Genomic DNA, 19,403 nt, shown 5'->3' with positions numbered 1-19,403 from the left:
TTCCATAGGAACCCTTTTAGTGTAAAATATTATATGTGTACATAAAAAGGAACCCTGTGTCTCTGGGAGAATGTCCCCGGCATATATACCTGGAGAAAAGGGCCTAGGTCATTGGGTAGGTGCAGACCTAATTGGTATAAGGCGTGCCAGGTTTTTCTCCAAAATGCCTCTGCCATTCTGCACCACCACCAGCTGTATATGGGGGTCGCTGTGTGCCCACATCCTTACAGTATCATCCAGCTGCCTATACATTTTGCCAGACTGGTAGGTATCACGATATCTCGCTGTTGCACTTTTCATTTCTCCATTTGCCATTGCATTTGAGCATCTCATTGAATACTCGTTTGCTTTTTGGTTTTTCCTGTAAACTGCTTGTTCATATTCTTTGTCCATTTGCCTACTGGAGTTGGTATCATTTTCTTGTTGGTTATCAGGAATTTTATGAATATTTTATACATAAATCTTATATTCACTTTAGACATTATAAATATATTCTCTTATTCTGTATGCATTCTGATGCTTTTATAATATGCTTTGTGGAAGAGAATCCTTAATTTTGACATAATCAAATTCTTCAGGATTTCATCTTACATTTTGTGCTTCGGAATTTTGTTTAAGCGGGCTTTCCCCAGCCCTAGCCTGTTTTGCTCAGTGGATAGAGCATCGGCCTGCGGACTGAAGGGTCCCAGGTTCAATTCCGGTCCAGGGCACATGCTTGGGTTGCAGGCTCGATCCCCAGTAAGGGGGGGTGCGGGAGGTGGCCGATCCATCAATGTTGTTTTTATCTCTCTCCCTCCCTCTCCCTTCCTCTTTGAAATCAATAGGAATATATTTTTTTTAAAAGAGAGAGGGCTTTCCCTGTTTCCAGGTCACAAAGATACTGTCCTATATTTTCTTCTATGAACTGTGTACCTTTACCTTAAACATGTAGGTCTTTGATCCGTTTATAATCCACCTGTGTATGTGGTTTCAGATAGAAGTCCAGTTTCATTTTCTTCTGTATGGTGAGCAGGTTTTCTCAACACCGTCTATGAAACAACCTGTCCTTCACCCACTGATTTTATTGTATGGTAAAAATGTATATTCTGTTTCTGAGTGCTCTGTTCTGTTTTTATATCTGCCTGTTTTTGCATTAATGCCACTCAGTTTTTATTATAGCATGTCTTAGTGTATGGTAGGATAAGTCCATCTTCTCTACTCTTTATTAAAGTCAGTTAACCTGTATATAGACTTTTTTCTACAGTATACATTTTAATGTGTGTTTATTGTGTTCATTAACTTCAACAATACTTTTTCCTAGGACTGCATTGAAATTGGAAAGGATTAACATTTTTACAATAATAAATCATTTTAAGAGTATAGACTAGACTTTCACCTTTGACTTAGAAACTCCTTATGAATTCCTGGTTCCTTCTAGATATTTTATTGTTTTTGTTACTGCGGTGGGTGAATTGTTTATTGTATTTTCTGCATGGCAGAGTTGACACAGAGAAATAATATTGGCTTTTATTGGTGGACCTGTATCCCGATGAAACCTTTCTTGACTTATATTTGCTGATTCTTTTAGTTTTCCTGAGCAAATGATTCTACCGTGTGCAAATAACGGACGTTTTCTCTTCCCCGTTGCCAAGATGTTCCTAAGCGTTGGTCTCTTTCATTTATTTTGCCTAAATTCTGTTGCATCCTGAAACAGTTTCCTTCTGTTAATTGGCGTGTGTTTTTATATTGCTTTTCCTCAGTTCTGTTTTCTTTCCCAGTTTACTGCTAGTAAATTGACAGGTTTGGGTCTCTGTTTTCTGTCTTCCATGGTGCATTATTTCTGTATACCCGTCCTTCAGTATTTTCCAGGGATGCTTTTGTTGTTGGTTTGCAGGTCTAATACTTTTTCTTCTTTATACCTGTCCAAGAGGCTGACTCAGCTTAGGCTGCACCTGAACCAGCATAACCATACCTCTCAGTTTGCTTGGGACAGTCCTGGTTTATGACTGTTGTCTGTTGTAACTCTTAGCAGTACCCCTTCACTCTCGAAACTGTCCCAGTATGGATAATACACTGAAGAGTCACCGTTCCCCGAACTCCTTTCTGTCGTGTGGTGGCTGATAGAATCCTCTTCTTAAACCAAGTAGTCAGCGTCCCACAGACTTTAGTCTATTACAGCTCTGCTAACCATAAGTAGGACTCACTCCTCTCCCTCCCACCCCGCAGCCAAGCCTTACATAAATATTGTCATTCCAGCCCTGGCCGGGTGGCTCAGTTGGTTAGAACATCATCCCATACACCAAAAGGATCAGGGTTGGATTCCCAGTCAGGGCACATACCCGATTATAGGTTCGATTCCTTGTTGGGATGCATACGGAAGGCAACTGGTCGATATTTCCCTCTCACATTGATGTTTTCTCTCTCTCTCTCTCTCTCTCTCTCTCTCTCTCTCTCTCTCTCTCTCTCTCTCTCTCTCTCTCTCCCCCCCTTCCTCTTTCTAAAATCAATTAAAAGAACCCTGAAAAAAAATTATAATTCAGCTATACACATCTATGAGGGCCCTTCCTTTGTAAGTCCTCTCTACAGCACCTCTGCTTTCTTTCTGATGAGAAATGAGAATTTCTACCCAGAAAAGAGATTCTAAAAGAAAAGAGACAACTGTCCCAGAAACCACCAAAGATGCCTGGAGGCAAGCTTCTCAAGTCCTCTTGGGATGCAGATCTGGAAATTCCTAACCAGAAGGCAGTGCAAGTAGGAGCAGGGAGCTTCCTCCCAGGCCTCAGGCAGGACCACTCTGGGGCTTGACTTACACGATCTACTGATTGTGTCCTTTAAAAGATTCCTCAAGCCATGAAATTAGTGGAAATTTCTGTCAGCTTCTGGGAATAGGCTGTCAGTCACCTAACTTTCCATGGGATGTTTTCACTTTCTCTCTATTTTTGTAAGGATTTAATGGAAAGTTAAGAGAGACAGCATCAAAGATGCTATTTTTAAACAAGAATCTCCAGCCATCGGTTATTATTTCCTTTTTCAAGAAAAAATAGCTTTATCTTTTTTTCTGATTATCTAATTCAAGTATGCTCATTGTAAAAACAAGTTCAAACCACACAGGAAAGTATCAGGGAACTGTGGGAAATCCCCTAAAATCCCACCATCCCGAGGTAACACCATGAACATCGTGGTCACCATGCTTTGCGATGTCTTTCTGTGCACGTATCCAAGCAGAGATGCTGGAATAGAAATGAGATCATAGTTCATTTCTGTGACGATTTTATCGACGCACCTTTCTCTTTTTCTACAAGATTTAATACCTTCTCCGCCCACAACTTCTCCTACCTCCTGTGTCCAGGATCCCCATCACCACTCCCAGTCTCAGTGATTCACTGAAAGGACCTCCAGGGCTCAGTATATAGTTGTGCTCGTGAGTAAAAATGTATTACCCCAAAGAAAGGGAAAAGGCGCATGGGGTGAGGTCCAGAGGAAACCAGGAGCGAGCTTTCTAGAGTCCTCTCCCCGTGGAGACCCTCAGAATATGCTGAGTCCCTCCCAGTGAGTTGTGACATGTGCCAAGTGGTATCTTCTAGGAAGCTTATTGGAACCTCAGTGCCCAGAGTTTTGTTGCGGGGCTGTTCATGTAGGCACCGCCTGCCTAGCATGTCCCACAGTCCCAGACTCTCATAGAGAACTCAGGTAGTCAGCATAGACCTTGTTGTTTGTACACTCAGTTGAAGCACATTAAACCACTGCTATTTAGGGCAAGTTTGATATCAGTGTGGGAAACTGACAGACACCAGCCGAGGGCCAACCAACCTCGCCAGCAGGCCTAAGGGGAGGAGTCTCAGGCCTGCTGTTACCCTCTCCCCTCCTTCCTCCCTCCCTTCCACTCTCTCTAAAGATCGATGGAAAAAAAGATATCCTTGGGTGAGGATTAACAAACAACAACCAAAAAGCTGTATACTAGTATGTTTGTAATCATAATAGATGTTAACAATTCACATTTCTGCTCACCATGAAAGTGAACTCTTTTCTCTAAGTTTTATTTGCCACAGTGCTCTTTATTCCTTTAAGAGCAATCAGTTTTGGCCCCAGTCAGGGCACATGTAAGAAGCAACCAATGAATATATAATTAAGTGGAAATTTCTCTCTCTCTCTCTCTCTCTCTCTCTCTCTCTCTCTCTCTCTCTCTCTCTCTCCCTCCCTCCCTCCCTCCCTCCCTCCCTCCCTCCCTCCCTCTCCCTCGTTCTCTCTCTCTCTCTTTCTCTCTAAAAATCAATCAATCAATAAAAATTTAAGAACAGTCAGTTTGGGAGGTTCCAGTTTTAGTAAACATCCCTAATTCTGCCTCTTCCAACTTGCCATTGAAAGGCACAGAAAAATATATGAATATGCATTGAAAACCAGGTTCTCACAGGCTAAAACCTATTATGATGTGCTGTAATAAACACAGTATGATATTGGCATAGGAATTGACTGTGGAATATAATAGTGAGTCCTGAAATAGATTTAAGTATATGTGGGAATTTAATGGTAGACAAAGGCAGAATTTCAGTTTGGTGGGTGGGGGAGAGGGGAACACAGGAATTTTTTATTAAATAGAATTAGAATAGCTGGTTATTTACCTAAAATAAAACAGCATTGCTCTCCTATCTTATACCATGTGAAGAAAAAAAATAAATCCCAGACCTATTCATTTTTTGGAGAAACCCAAAAGCTATAAAGGATAAAAGAAGACACATTTTATTATATTACATATTATATGCAGGTCGCTCCTACAGATTCATAAGACAAAGACAACACAGTCGAAGAAATGGGCCAAGGATTTGAAAAACAAGTACCAGAAGAGGCAATCCAAAAGACCCATGCCCTGGCCGGTTTGGCTCAGTGGATAGAGCGTCAGCCTATGGACTGAAAGGTCCAGGGTTCGATTCCAGTCAAGGGCACATGCCCGGGTTGCAGGCTCGATCCCCAGTGTGGGGCGTGCAGGAGGCAGCTGGTCAATAATTATCTCTTATCATCGATGTTTCTATCTCTCTTTCCCTCTCCCTTCCTTTCTTAAATCAATAAAAAAAATATATTTTTTTAAAAAGACCCATAAACACACCCCTCACTAAAGTCAGAGGCACGAAAATGTGGACTTAAAAGGTAGGCACTTTTAAGATCTTCTGTACTCATTCTCCAATGGCTTCCAGAAAGGTACTCCCACTAACTGATGCATGAAAGATCTTGTCTCAGTGAAGTGCTGGATATTTTAATTCTTAAAAACATCTTTTCTGAATGACCTAACGCCTGAATATTTGCCCGAACATTGAAAAAAGCCTAATTGTCACCTACAAATCTTTGTGTCATTAAGAGAAATGAATCGGTGTAACATAGGTCACTCGTCTCTTCCTCCCACAATACATAATTGCTTCGCTCACCCACTTACCTTCTACCTTAGAGTTTGTGTGTGTGTTCTTTACATCTCACTTGAATGAGAAATCAAATGAGATGGTATTTCTAGATGGCAGTGAAGGAACTGTTTAACGTTTTAGAATTACAGCTATAAGCAAGGAGGTGTTTGAAAGATGGGTTGAGTAAGTTCTGGCAGCTAACACTCGGGGCTGAGTTGAAGTGTGTAATGATCGCTAAGTATGTTGTGAGACACGTCAGTCCTGGGTAATTTTGTTGCTTTGGCTTTCTTTTTTCTTCTTCAACCTGGAGCTTTCTGGTTTTGGTTTATCATTCCTCTTCAGTGTGTCATATTCATTAATTCCCAGTTTTTGTTTGTGGTTGGGGGAATCCTGAAAGAAGTCCATAGTTCTAACTGAGGGAAAATGCTGCACCGAATGCATTTGAAAGAGCAGTGACTCTCTCATACTCTGTACCCATTTAGTTTAAAATATTTTGTTATCTTGGAAGAGGAATGGGGTATGGAACCACTCAAAAAATTCCCTTATTTTTTTGGTGCATGTATAGTTCTAAAAGTCTGTTCTCATTCTAGGCAATCTGTTGGTCAAAATTGTCATTGAATTGAAAATGGATTCTCAAAGGGAGATGGAAAAGTGTTGGGGAAGTTTACCCTTTTTGTTGCTATTAGCAACAACTTTGGAATAGGTGGATCTGAAGAGTGGCTTTCTTGACCCACCTGTGTAACCAACACATGCTTTTGTGAATTATGTCTTTATTTGGGAAGAATTAGTTCTTTCTGAAAGAGCATCGTAATTGATTACTGATAGAAGTCATTAATTGGTCACTGTACCATATACTTGGATCATTTCCGGTTGCACAGTTTTTGTCCCAGCTCCAGGGATGGAATTTCCTTTACAGTGAGCCACAGTGTGGTTGGGAGGTCACGGCCCTTTCTATTCACACCCCGGAGACTACTAAACACAAGACATTCTTTCCCAAAAGAACATCTTTAAGGCTCTAATCATCTTCCTCCAAGCAATTTGTGGATACTCTGAGATCACAGTTGCAGCTCACGAATTCCACAGCAGCAAGGGTTGCCAGCCCTTTGGAAATTTAAATTGTTTCCAGGTGATCCATGTTTTTGTGTGTATGTTTGGTTTCATTTCCCACTTTTGTTATCAATTCCTACTTTTATTGCATTGCAATCACCGAATGTTAAGTGTACTACTTCTAGTTTCTGGAATTGATTGCATTTTGAGGACCTGGTATAAGTCATTTTTTTAGTATATCTTGGGGGAAAAAAGAGGTATTTTCTCTTTCTTTTGATATTTTTTATTATGACAAGTTGTGAATATTTACAAAAGGAGCAAGAATAGAATGAGTCCCCACATTCCCATCTCCCGGCTTCAACAATTATCAACATTTTGCCTTTCCTACTTTATCTAGTTCTCACCTCATGTTTGTTCTGTGTGGGGTTTTAAAAAGGAAATCCCAGATGTATTATCACTTCACCCCTACATACCCGTATAATCACCACAGATAAGGGCTTTGATGTTTCATTTTCAGACCAGATGGAAAATTAGTAATGCCTCACCATTATTAATTACCTTATATGTGGTTTCTGTTCGGCATTCCCAGGTGGCTTAGAAACATCATTCCACAGATGGTTAGGGGTGGAGCTCCTATCACCTATGGGGCTGTGGCACCTTTGAGAATGGAACACATTGGTCTTTCTTTTATTAACTTTGGTTTTCAATGACATATCATTTTATCCTTAAAAATGGTATGTTACAGCCCTAGCCAGTTTGGCTCAGTAGATTGAACGTCGGCTTGCGAACTGAAGGATCCCGGGTTTGATTCTGATCAGGGGCACATGCCCAGGTTGTGGGCTCAGTCCCCAGTGGGGGGTGTGCAGGAGGCACATTATTAGTATGTTCTTGTATGAATTTGTTAAATTTGTACTTGATGTTGTTGGGTTACATTATAATCTTAATCAAAGGGAGGATTAAAAGTGACTCCTTAAGCATAAACATACTATATAGTGAAGTAGTAAAATCTAAAACTGAGAATGATATTATAACTATTAATTATAGGAAGTCTCCAAGGTTAATATAGATCTGAGTATACTAATTTTGTAATAAACCAGCCAGAGAAAAAGTGTGAATAGAGTCATTATCTGAAAATTGGATTTTATTGGGTTAGTTATTCATTGGCTTTTTCTATTCACTGATGTATCGTTGATTACAAAACTTTGTCAAGCAGTGGCATGAAACCAGGGGGGCTTTCACATCATTTTCAAACAACGCTCTCTGACTTCTTTGTGAAACCAATCAAGTGTTGTATCTCTCAGACTAAAAGCAAAATAATTATCTTTCATATAAATCAATTACTTTTGCCCTTAAAGTAAAGCCAAAAAAAAAAAAAACTCTACTAATTTTTACTGAGTGACAGGCACCATTCTGGGCACTTTACACATATTAACTAAATCTTTGCAAGAACCTAGAGAATGGGTGTCTGTTACTATTTTCATTTATTAGGAAAGGGAACTAGAGCCACAGATGACTGAGTCATTTGCTGGAGGTCACACAGGTGTCAGAAGTGGGATTTTCACCCAGTAGTCCAGCCTTCTGCACACACTCTTTTAACCCCTGCTCGCTTATACCACAGTGGCATCCTTCAAAGTGCACTCCTTATAGGGAAACAGTTATGACTCCCACTATTGAAGAAAAGGTTATAAAACTGACCTCCAAGGTAATGATGGCCTCATGCTCAGAGCGAAAAAAAGAATGAGATTTGGCAAAATTTCTTTATTCAGTGACCTTGGTAGACATCTAATGACAAATACATGGAACAAAGTTTTCTACAAAAATATTCAAACAAATGTCATTTTCCATAATAAACATAGACTAATCCTAGTCCTTGGCATTACAAAAACAGCCCTTTCAATGTTACTGGAAAGTTCTTTGCCCTTCTTAGAAAACAGCCACATGGCCCTTGTAGTTGGAGCAGCATTCAGTACACTGAAAGGTCGCAGGTTCGATTCCTGGTCAGGACACATACCTGGGTTGTAGGTTTGATCCCTGGTCAAGGCATGTGCAAGAGCCAACTGATCAATGTTTCTCTCACTCTCTCACTCTCTCACTCCAAAATGAACGTATCCTCAGGTAAGGAATAAACAAATAAACAAAAAACAGGCTTATAGATAACTAGAGGCCCGGTGCATGACATTCATGCACTGAGGGGAGGGGGGGCCCCTCAGCCCAGCCTGTGCCCTCTCGCAGTCGGGGACCCCTCGGGGGATGTCCACCTGCAGGCTTAGGCTTGAGGGTGTGGGCCTAAGCCGGCAGGTGGACATCCCCCGAGGGGTCCTTAGCACTGCTGCCGCCACCACTGCACTTGCCAGCCGTGAGCCTGCCTTCTGGCTGAGTGGTGCTTCACCTGTGGAAGTACACTGACCAACAGGGGGCAGCTCCTGCCTTGAGCATCTGCCCCCTCATTGTCAGTGCGCATCATAGTGACCAGTCGTTCCGCCGTTCGGTCGATTTGCATTTTAGCCTTTTATTATATAGGATTAGGAAGCAAACATACATGGCAGCAGTATAGCATGATGTCAGAATTTCGTTTAGGTTTAACTTCAATTTCATGGCAAGGATCTGAAGACTTACTGACCTTTCCATTACTTACCTAACAAGATGTAAAGAACTAGCTCTTCTTAGAGCACCCGGTCAACACGCTCCCTTTCTGTCCAGGTTCCTCAGTAGCCGCTGCTGAGGGCCGGCGGCCTCTGGTCTGAGTATAGCCCTCTCGTGACTCAGTGCTCCGTTCCCACGCCGGCCTGCACAGTCTTCTGCTGCTTGGTTTTCTCACTCAGCGTGCTTGTCACGCAGTACGTTTTTAAATGCCCCTAAGTGTAGTGCTAGTTGATTGACCTTTACTTCTTTTTGCTCTTTCATTGTTAAAAAACCATTACTTATTTTCCTGATAACAGTTAAGTGTTTCCATTTTTTTGGTCATTCTGTGTAATGCTACGATGAACATTTTCATATGTTTCCTTGTCTATAAGTGAGTCAGTGTCTGGGGGGCGGCTATTCTCAAGTTTTAAAGACCCCCTGGTCCCCCAAAGAGCTCATCTTTGAAAATTATACAAAGTTCAAGAATATACAAAATGTGTGTGTGTGTGTGTGTGTGTGTGTGTGTGTGTACATAACATTAGCTGTCACGGTATGTCATCACGTGTGATGTAGCCTGTGGAAAACTCCACTGTAGACTCATGACAGGAGGAGAGTTACAAAGGCAAGTAACCTGCTCATGTTATTATGAAATGAGTGTTTATCTCGAGGGTCTGCGGAAAGGGTCTCAGCAAAGCTCAGGGTTCCCAGGCCACACCCGGAGAACTGCTGCTCTGGGGCATATTCCGCAGATTGCAAATGCTCGGTTTTGTAGAGTCTGCCCATTTTTAAGTTGACTGGGATCGCCCAGTTGCTTTCCAAAGTAATACTATCCACTTACTCCTATACTGAAATGAGAGTTTTTAATCATTCCCCATCCTTGTCAACAATTTGAATTGTCAGACTTTTACATGGTGACCGAGTAAGTCCTTTACTTCCCTTAGCATTCAGCTATGCGTCGGGGCGTTTGTTACATTTCTCTTGCAGCAGGAATATCAGGTTATCTATTCCGCCACATGCCTACCAGATCCAGTGGAAGTCCCATCGAAAGATTTAAGAGAGAGAAGTGATGTGGTCAGTTTTCACTTTTTAAATAGATCTGTGTCGCCCTGCCTATGTTGCTCAGTGATTAGAGCATTGGGCAAGTGCACCAAAGGGTTTCAGGTTCAATTCCCGGTCAAGGACGCGTACCTGGGTTGCAGTTCAATCCCCAGCCCTGGTCAGGGTGCATATGGGAGGCAACCAATTGATGGGTCTCTCTCACATTGATGTTTCTCCCTTTCTCTCTCCCTCACTCTCTCTCCCCTCCTCCCTTCCACTCTCTCTAAAGTAAAATTAATAGAAAAAAAAATAACCTTGGGTGAGGGTCAACAACAACAAGAAATAGATCTGTGTCAAGGGAAGATTAGAAGTTGGCAAGACCGGAAGCAAGATGGCTGGTTTGGAGGAAATTAATAGTTTGGGGCATGATGTCTTCGGTCGTTTTGAGACATGCGAGTCAAGGTGACCGGCAAGTAGTTGGATATATGAGTCAGGGAAGCAAAGGAAGTAGCAAATTTCAAATTAGAAGGAATAGCCAGCAGTATGAAGCATAGAAACGCACAACCAAATACGGACTGAAAAGCGCCCACTTCCTCTGGCAGTTAGCGCATTACCCGTTTATTAATAACTAGCAGGCTGAAGCTGATGGAGAAGAAAGCAGGGTGTAGGAGGGGGAGGAAAACAAACCAGGTACCAGAATCCCCCCGCGAGAAAGTATGCTGACTGTTTATTTGTGAATCATGGTCATGAGAATAGCTATAGGGATGTGTGTTCTTAATGAGGAAACCGAGGTAAATGGCTACTGAACATTGAAGCCGTTCCCTCTCACCCCTGCATGGTGCTCAGCAGTGCTGTCACAGGAGCGTGAATAGCATCACTGTGCACAAGTCACTGGTTTAACTCCTGTGAAAAGTTTTCTGTTGATTTACAATATAATCTAACAGGTACCGTTTAGATTCACATATTGGCAAATAAATGCACAGCCCTTTTAGAACAACAACAAAAAAATGCCTCAGCAAAAAATTAACATTGGCCGAAACCGGTTTGGCTCAGTGGATGGAGCGTCGGTCTGCGGACTGAGGGGTCCCAGGTTCGATTCGGGTCAAGGGCATGTACATTGGTTGCGGGCACATCCCCAGTGGGGGGTGTGCAGGAGGCAGCTGGTCGATGTTTCTCTCTCATCGATGTTTCTAGCTCTCTATCCCTCTCCCTTCCTCTCTGTAAAAAAAAATCAATAAAATATATTTTTTTAAAAAAAATAAGATTGGAATAACAGAGCATCCTTTCTTCTCTCTCTCTTCCTCCCCCCCCCCACTCTCTCTCTCTCTCTCCTTCCTCCCTTTTCCTTTCTCCCACCCACTGATGAATAAAAAAGATAAAAGCATATTTGGAAAATAATGGCAACATGTCACAAATAATCTGCTTCCTATTTATCTCCTCTCAGATACTGCTAATAAGAAACTCCTGCCACCCCTTCCCCAGCCCACTTCCCTGTAAGTTGGAAACAGACGATCTGTTGCCCGGGTGATATCTCATTACTAAGGCAACCAATTTGGTGCATCAGTGTGAATCCCAGTTTTAAAATGTAATTATGCCAAGATGTGTACATATGCTTGCAGTGTGCTAAAAAGAAATCTGTTCCCCTTTGGAAGGAAAACATTTCCCATGTTAGATGAGAGAAAGGGGGAAAATAGTGCCTTTATTCTTCGCTAGCTAAAATACACCTTTTACCCGAGCTCCCCTGCTATGCTTGGTAACGCAGCTTGCATTGGTTTCTCCCTCACCACTTCTTTTTTTTCTTTCTCCTTAACTTGAGATGTTCCCATTCCAAGACACTTCTCTCTTGAGACCTGTCACTCATAACCCAGCAGCTGTTGTCTCCATGACAACACTTTCTGGCCTCTATAAGTAGTGATGGGGGGGCGCGGGGAATGGAAGGAAAGAAACCCATGGCTACATTTTCATTGCAGTTCTCTTTTTTAATTATTGGAAGCTCAAGAGATTACTCTTTATAAGGAATTAATTAGTGAAGGGGAAGTGATTCCAGAATAGATGTGTGCATTAAATTAGAAACTTCTGAACAGTGAGGGTTGCTATCCTAGACTCAAATCAAGGATCTTACAGGTAGGTGTCCGAGCAAAAGCTGCAGAGCAATAAATTTGTCTTCCTCAACAAAAATGACTGTTTAAAAATAAAAAAGAGCATATGGGTGTGGGGAGTATTTAATTACTAACCTTATTAAATAATGAGATCCATGTAACTCATTAGGTTTCCCGTTTTCTGTAGCTGCCAGATAGCTCAGGACTCAGGTTTGTCCTCAAACCCAGGAAGCATGCTTGTCTGGGATTTTGAGTGGGACTGCCTCCCTCCCACCGCCAGCCTTGCTCCCACGGCCTCACTGTCCTCCTGTTATCCAACTTGGAGGACTGCATTGTTCATGTCACTTCCATGTAAATTCCCTCTGATCCCTTCAGAAATAATTTGTGTATATAAAAGCCTAAGTGACCTCTATGACCGGACAACCGGATGACTGGCCAGTAGCTATGACATGCACTGACCACCAGGGGGAAGACACTTAATGCAGGAGCTGCCCCCTGGTTGTTAGTGCACCCCCACAGCCAACCTCCCACAGCCGGCCAACCTCCTGCGGTCCCTCTCCCCAGCCAACCAGCCCCAATCACCCCAATAGCTGGCCAGGCCAAGGGACCCCACCTGTGCACGAATTGGTGCACCAGGCCTCTAGTTGGGTAATAAATATTAAAGGCGGTGACAGAAATATTTTATTGTAATGTTCATTCACTACAGTGGCAACACTGACATCTCATGAAAAATATCACCCCGCAAAGGATAATTTTTATAACTGACTTTGTAAAAGGGCTTTTCTAAAGTACCACATATTTCATTAAGCTAAAACCCTTTCTGGATGACAGAATATGTCATGTTTACCAAATTAGGTCTATAACAGACTATATATGGTTTAAGGGTCAGGGCTACTGGTTTGGCTCAGTGGATAGACTGAAGGGTCCTGGGTTTGATTCCGGTCAAGGGCACATGCCCGGGTTGCGGGCTCAATCCCCAGTAGGGGACGTGCAGGAGGTAACTGATCAATGATTCTCTGTCATCATTGATATTTCAATCTCTCCCTCTCCCTTCCTCTCTGAAATCAATAAAAAAAAATGTATTTTTTGAAAAAGTATCACAAACTTGGTGGCTTAAAACACCAGGCATTTGTTCTGACACAGCTCTGGAGGCCAGAAGTCTGAAATCAGTTTCTCTGGGCCAAAGTCAAGGTGTTGTCACAGCCCCCCCCCCCCCCCCCCCCGCCCTGTAGCTCTAGAGAATAATCCCTTCCTTGCTCTTCCAGCTTCGGGGAGCTGCCGGATTCCATGGCCTGTGGCTCCAGTCGCTGCCTCCAGGGTCAGTGCCTTCCCTTCGGTCTTCATACCTCCCACTGCCTCCCGCTCCTAAGTGTGTATACGTGATTGCCTTGAAGGTCCAACCAGATAATCCAGGATAATCTACCCATCTTAAGATCCTTAACCTAATCATGTCTGCAAAGTCCTTTCTTGCCACATGAGGTAACATTTGTAGGTTCCAGGGGTTAAGAGGTAGCTACCTTTCGGGGACCATTATTTAGTTTACCACACTAAAACGTAATGGATTTAGCAGTCAGAATTTATTGCTTCCTCATGCACCTGGGGTTTGGCCATTCTTGGCTAATCCCATCCAGGCCAGGGATTGAATATAAGTTGTCTTCATATGTTGGTCATTTTTTTCTGAAGTCGGTGGACCTCTGGGCATGTTCTTCTCATGTTACTAGCAAAAGCCTAAGAGGGCAAGGCTGACCACACAAGCATGTCCCACGCTTCTCAGGTCACATGCATTTATATCCCATGGACCAAAGCAGATGACATCAAGGGGGTGACCCACGTAGGTCAAGAGGGAAAGCATGAATATTGGCTACAACACTGTTTCCTCGCATAGGGTTCTCTGTAGATGACAGTAACTTAAAGCTAAGTGAGCAATCTATGGACTTGTTTGATAGAGGAAGAAAATCCAGAATTTAAAGCAGTTATTTAGTAATAAGACAGTTTTCTATCGTTATTATCTGACTAGAGGCCCAGTGCACAAAATTTGTGCATGTTGGGGGGAGGGGGGTGGACCCCTCAGCCCAGCCTGCACCCTTTCCAATCGGGGATCCCTCTCACAATCCAGGACCGCTGGCTCCTAACTGCTCACCTGCCTGCCTGCCTGATCGCCCCTAACTGGCCCCCTGCCAGCCTGATCACCCCTAACCACCTCTGCCTGCCGACCTGATCGCTCCTAACTGCCCCACCCTGCTGGCCTGGTCACCCCCAACTGCCCCCCCACCAACCTGGTCGCCCCCAACTTCTCCCCCCCTGCCGGCCTGGTTACCCCTTACTGCCCCCACTGCCAGCCTAGTTAACCCCAACTGCCCCCCTGCCGGCCTGGTCGCCCCTCAACTAACCCCCCTGCCAGCCTTGTCGCCCCACTCAGCCTGTTCAGTCATCCATTCAGTTGTTTCGGATGTGATGGCCCCTGGCTCTTTATATATATATATATAGATGAGTAAGTCAAGGGGCTATGTCTATAGTGGTCTTAGTCTGGTCAAGTAAATACATTCCTGCGTGCAATGATCCTAGGAAACTTACTTCATGGTTTTTATGTAGGGAATAAACGTTTACAGATATGGAAACTCTGAGACTCTTTGGGGCTACCTAACTCCTTTTGCCAAACATAGTGACACAGTGGAGTCCATGAAGGTATGGAAAAGAAGCAAGTGTTTTCTGCCCCTTTGGGAAAACAGGTCGCCTCTCACAGAGAGAAAGTGCACGGGAGCACATCCATCGGCTGCTGAGTTCAAGCCAAAGGTACATTAATTGATGTATCGTATCATGTTTTCTGTGGCCGGTGAGTTTGAATGGCTAGTTCAGCTAAGTAATCTACCCAAGAGTTGGTTTCTTATACACTAATCAGAATCTGATGTTTGTTCATTTGAGAACCAGTAGATAATCCTATATAATAAAGAGGTAATATGCAAATTGACCATCACTCCAATACACAAGATGGCTGCCCCCATGTCAAAGATGTCCACAACAAGATGGCCTGCAGGGGAGGACAGTTGGGGGTGATCAGGCCTACAGGGGAGGGCAGTTAGGGGCAATCGGGCAGGCAGGGGCGACTAGGCTGCTAAGGGAGGGAAGTTAGGGGCAACCAGGCCTGCAGGGGAGGGCAGTTAGGGGCAACCAGGCTGGCAAGGGAGGGCAGTTAGGGGTGACCGGGCCAGCAGGGGAGGGCAGTTAGGGGCAATCAGGCCAGCAGGGGAGCAGTTAGGCATTGATCAGGCCGGCAAGCAGAAGCAGTTAGGGGCAATCAGGCAGGCAGGCAGGCAAGCAGTTGGGAGCCAGCAGTCCTGGATTGTGAGAGGGATGTCCAACTCCCCATCCGACATCCCTCAAGGGGTTCCAGTTGGAGAGGGTGCAGGTTGGGCTGAGGGACACACACACACACACACACACACACACACACACACACACACCCATGCATGAATTTCATGCACCAGGCCTCTAGTATTTGTATATTTGAAAGAATTTCCCAATCTAGTTTCTTTTTTTCTTCTTTCTTCTCATTCCAGTAATAGAGAAATTACATCATTTTCACAGGCCCACTGGGAAAAGGGAAAATGCACAGTAGACTTTCTGGGCTTTTTCTTAGTCTCAGTGACTTAGAGAGAATGCGGAGGTATTGTCACGTTTCCTTGATCCCTTGATAAGATGCGGTGACACTGAGGTGTTGATTTTTGTCCAAAGGGCAGCTGTTTCATGAAAAGCCCTGTAGCTGAACAGGAAAGTAAGAACTTAATTTAAGATATCCACATTTTTATAGCTATAACAGGACCGACTTGTTTAAGGTGAAGATTTTACACTTTTTGAGACATTCTTTCCATGTAAAAGGAATATTCACTGAAAACCAGCCTCTTTCATGCAGCATGTTACTCATTGGCAACCTGGCAACATGTTTTCAAGGTGATGCTTATTCCCGCTAGACTGCTCCAGAATTATGAACATTGGTTTTGAAATTTCATTAAGACTCGAGAGCTGTGTGGCGGCTGCCATGTGTTTCCTCTTGAACGTTTCGTAATTTGCTTGGCGCGTCTTCACAGTTGTGTAACAGGACAAGCGAGCTGTCTATTTCTTTTAAGTGAGCACTTAAAAACTCTAAGATTCCTGTGCCCCCCTTGGATATAAAGCAGTCTGAAGGGCCTTTTTACTTTTTTGCAGATATTTATTCAAGCTCATAAGTGTCCATTCAGAAAACGGTGTTTATTGCTAGGCACTCTTTGGAAGTAGAGTGATAAATATAATAGAAATTGTTTTGTCCTCAAGGAGCAAACGTTCTAGCCGAATGAGACAAAAGTAAGTCAACAGTTACAAATTGTGTCAGTTATGCCCTCAAAGGACAAGGGGAATGTATTTTAAGACTGGCTGGTCAGGGAAGACTTCTCTGAGGAGGTGGCATCAAGCTGAGAGCTAAAGAATGAGGGGGCACGGGCTCCAGGACAACTTCAGGGAGAGGAGATTTGCAGAGGGAAATAACGTAAGTGAAGAGGCTGCGGCAGGAAAGGGCTTGGCCACCTGGAAGGCATCTTAAGCGGTGTCACTACCGTGCCTGTGCTTCTGTCACCTTTTTCACCCGTGCCCATCCATTTCTTCCAGGTTCCCTGCCACAGGGCTCATGTCTGTGCAAGTGTTCAGCTGGAATTCGGGTTTCAGTTTCCTCGAAGGACATCCCGAGGGCAGCTAGCTATAGAAGAGTTCCATGAAATATAGATCACAAGCTGGTCGAAATGAATGAAAAAGACCCAAAGGAAGGGTAGATTATGATGATCCTAAAAGGTTTCCAAGTTTCTCACACAGAAAGAATTGTTTAGGCAATCGCATGCTGGTGTTCCGTTGAAAAGCCGTCTGACTTATTCTCTGAATTCAGGAGATGCTTGCTCTGACCTTGCATAAAACGGTTGATTTATTATGACGGGTATATTAAAACCTATAGCATATGCCCTTCTCACTATAGCTCATGCCTATTGCATGCGAGTCATTTTGTATGTGTGTGTGTGCCTATTTCCCCCCTGACGGCTTCCCAGTGGCTTTCTGCACCACTGTTTCAGAGGAGACACCCTCAGAAAAGCTTCCGGCATTAACTCTTCTTACCGCCTGACCAGGTGGGAGCTGACTTAGATTCAGTCCATTTATGTGAGTTGGACGCAAATAATATGTTTCTCCTATCATACCCATTGGCTGTATCTGCTAACTCATTAGTATTTCAAAAAATACAGAGTTTTTAGGGGTCATCTCACACATCTTTAAGTCCGGATAATCTACTGGAATGAACATAATCTCCTGCCATTCATGGAGTGATTGTAACATAAAGACTCTCTCCTACTTCTGATTGAGTCTCCCTCACGTGCCCATAGAGCTTACGTTTTAACAAAACAAATTCATTTGACAGGCACATACTTGATTTTAAAGTAGAGAAGGCCTTTCTAAGTATAGCAACAGCGAAAGAAGAATTCTAAGTGCAAAGATTAATAGGTGTCCCTGCATAAACATTTAAAACTTCTGTTTCTCAAAAAATACCATTGTATCACAGCATATTCAGTTACCCTCCCCCCCCCAAAAAAAAGGGAAAGAAAATGCAATTAAATTGGCATAGAATATAGCAGGGATTTCGTTCATAAAGCAGGAAGCCTATTTATTAGTCTTTCTTTTGGATCATCTTCATTCTAAGTGTGGCTCCCCCTGGTGGTTGCACAGTGGCTGCTCGGGATTTCTTTTTTTTTTCTTTCTTTTTTTAATATATTTTTATTGATTTTTTTACAGAGAGGAAGAGAGAGGGATAGAGAGTCAGAAACATCGATGAGAGAGAAACATCGATCAGCTGCCTCCTGCACACCCCCCACTGGGGATGTGCCCGCAACCAAGACACACGCCCTTGACCGAAATCGAACCTGGGACCTTTCAGTCCGCAGGCCGACGCTCTATCCACTGAGCCAAACTGGTTTCGGCGCTGCTCAGGATTTCAGCAGCCACATGTTTTCCCTCCTTATTCCAGGAGTCACTTCTAGACAGCCCTTGGAAATTCTCTCAGAAAAGAGAGAACATTTTCTTTCTCAGAAACACCTAGCAAAACTCTTTTCATGTTTTATTGGCATGAACCAAATAATCATGGCCAGGATTTGGTAAAAGGCAAAACGCTAAGAAATCTTTGTAAATGTAATAAAAGATTAGCTTATTTCATGTAATGAAAAGCCCTTACAAATCATTATACGAAATTATGAATATGTAATATACAAAAAAAAAGGAATGAAGAGAGAATTCACAAAAGAAAATACTTAAATAGCTAGTGATTTTTTTTTGGAAAGTTGTATAACAAAGCAATTTAAATCATAGCAACGATATATTATGCTATCAGTTGAGTTAATTCTTTTAACTATTCACATGGTAGAGTTTGGAAATGGGTACTTTAATGTAGCAGTTGAAAACATAAATGGATCACAACAGCGATTCTGTTTCTAAAACTTTGCCATAAATCATTTGTATGCGGGAATTTATTAATAATGATACTAAAAAATAGAAAACACTAAAAATACCTCATACTATTGGGTTGTGTAACTGAATTACATTCATCTATCTTAGTACTGTGAGGTCATTCAGAATCACTTTATGGGAGGATATCTGATCCCATGAGAAAATGCTCCTGGTATAGCAAATAAAAGCATTGCAAAGCACTTTATTATTATTATCTTTGATTATTATGATCTTTTTTACTTTTTATCTTTATTGTTGAAAGTATTACACATGTCTCCCTTCATCCCCAATGAGCACTTTATGGTTATTATTTGATCTCAGTTTTGTATTAAATATATATGCAACCATGAAAGAAAAATGGTTACATACATTTTTTAAACAACTTCCATATGGCAGTATACCTTAAACAGTATCAAAAGATCATTGACATATTGGAAAAAATACTGAAAACACCGATGACAAAGGGTGATTTTCTTAATTTATAAAGATCTCATACATACCAATAAAAAAGCCAATCCAAATAAAATGTATTTTTAAAAGTACCTAAAACGAATTACAAATGACTGATAAAAATATAAATTTTTCAAAATAGATTCTAGGGAATTTAGTTGAAAAATTAATCATATTCCTGTTGGCATCCATTTTAAATCTGTTCTGACTTGATTGATACATGACAAAGAAACCTAAATTTTCAAATATTGTGTTACAAAACATTTCT

At 42.5% G+C, this 19,403-nt stretch overlaps 1 protein-coding gene across 1 annotated transcript in view; it reads left to right on the top strand.

Annotated features, from left to right (window-relative positions):
- MYO1D (myosin ID) overlaps nucleotides 1–19,403 on the top strand; it is a 268,509-nt gene that overhangs the window by 128,468 nt on the left and 120,638 nt on the right. The gene's annotated exons all lie outside the window — the stretch shown is intronic.

Source organism: Cnephaeus nilssonii, assembly GCF_951640355.1.
Source record: "Cnephaeus nilssonii genome assembly, chromosome: 19".
NCBI classification, from domain to species: Eukaryota; Metazoa; Chordata; class Mammalia; order Chiroptera; family Vespertilionidae; genus Cnephaeus; species Cnephaeus nilssonii.
The sequence above is the reverse complement of the archived record's forward strand: the minus strand, read 5'-3'. Positions and strand labels throughout refer to the sequence as shown.